Source organism: Octopus bimaculoides, chromosome 12, assembly GCF_001194135.2.
Source record: "Octopus bimaculoides isolate UCB-OBI-ISO-001 chromosome 12, ASM119413v2, whole genome shotgun sequence".
In the NCBI taxonomy this organism is placed as follows: domain Eukaryota; kingdom Metazoa; phylum Mollusca; class Cephalopoda; order Octopoda; family Octopodidae; genus Octopus; species Octopus bimaculoides.
The window spans coordinates 31,429-32,900 of record NC_068992.1 but is presented as its reverse complement, the minus strand read 5'-3'; the positions used below and the strand labels follow the sequence as shown (position 1 = coordinate 32,900).

Genomic DNA, 1,472 nt, shown 5'->3' with positions numbered 1-1,472 from the left:
ATATATATGGATGGATGGATGGATGGATGGATAGACAGACAGGCAGACATGCATACATACATACATACATACATACATACATACATACATACATACATATATGAGGTGTGAGGGTGTTCAAGGGGAAGGGGCATTCAATGGAAAATAAAGTGTTAAGGGATGATATTGAGAATGCAGAATGAGTGATAAAGGAAGTGGTTTTAAGGAGGAGGATAACTAGTAGCTCAAAAAGTGGGATGAAATATGTGTAGTTCTTCTCTCATATACTTACAGCAGCTAAATGAGTTGTGGAGAAGACTTGATTGGGACAGATTGGGTACAAGAGCAAAGCAACTGTTCTGGTCCTTCTATCATACTTTAGCCTCTCAATATCTGGCAAAAAGATAGCTCCCTCAATACTGTAACCCCATTCAGTCGACGAGTCTTGTCTTGTGAGTTACTTTCAACCTCTTCAGTGCTTGTGTTTTGAAAAAAAAAAAAGCACCTGGTACACTGTGTAAAGTGGTTGGCTCAAGGAAAGGCATCCAGCTGTAGAAACCTTGCCAAAGAAGACACTAGAGACCAGCACAGCTCTCAGGCTGGTTGGAACTTTTTGAACCATTCAACTCTTACTAATATGGCCTATGGTTGTGAAATGTGGATGACATAAAAAGACCTCCTTTGATCAGGAATGATCATGGGATTGCACCTAGAAAGTTCCCCTCTGAGTTACAAGCCTGAACAAGATTATTTGTGGAAGACCATCAGTCGCCCATGCATAACCAGCCTCTCCTCACCACACCACTGATGTTATCCAAGGAAAGGGCAAAGGCTGATACAGTTTGGCACTAGTGATGTCACAACTCATTTCTACTGCTCTGTGAACTGGAACAACATGAAAGAAAGTGTCTTGCTCAAGAACACAACACACAACCTGGCCTGGAAATCAAGCTCGTAACCCCTCAATTGTAAGCCTGATGTTCTAGAGCCATGTGTCTTAAGGCCTCTGCCAGTGGTGTATAACCAGCCCACTTATGCGTACCTTCCCTTCATTAGACACTAAACTCCGTTTGCGAAGACCTGTTGAGGCAAGTGAAATCGAAATCGTACTAAATTCGATGACTGGCACCCATGCCAACGTCGTCTCCTTCATTGGACACGAAACTCAGCTTGCGAAGACCTGTTGGGGCAAGTGAAAGCGAAATCGTGATGGCACTTGTGCTCACGGCATGTGTAAAGACTTTCGAGCGAGATCGTTGCCAGTGCCCCTGGACTGGCTCTTGTGCGGGTAGCACATAAAATACACCATTTTGAGCATGGCCGTTGCCAGTACCGCCTGACTGGCCTTCGTGCCGGTGGCGCATAAAAGCACCCACTACACTCTTGGAGTGGTTGGCGTTAGGAAGGGCATCCAGCTGTAGAAACTCTGCCAAATCAGATTGGAGCCTGGTGTAGCCATCTGGTCTCACCAGTCCATAGTCAAATCGTCCAAC

At 45.1% G+C, this 1,472-nt stretch overlaps 1 protein-coding gene across 2 annotated transcripts in view; it reads left to right on the top strand.

Moving 5' to 3' along the window:
- LOC106868018 (non-lysosomal glucosylceramidase) overlaps positions 1-1,472 on the top strand; it is a 46,424-nt gene that overhangs the window by 24,652 nt on the left and 20,300 nt on the right. The window lies entirely within an intron of this gene.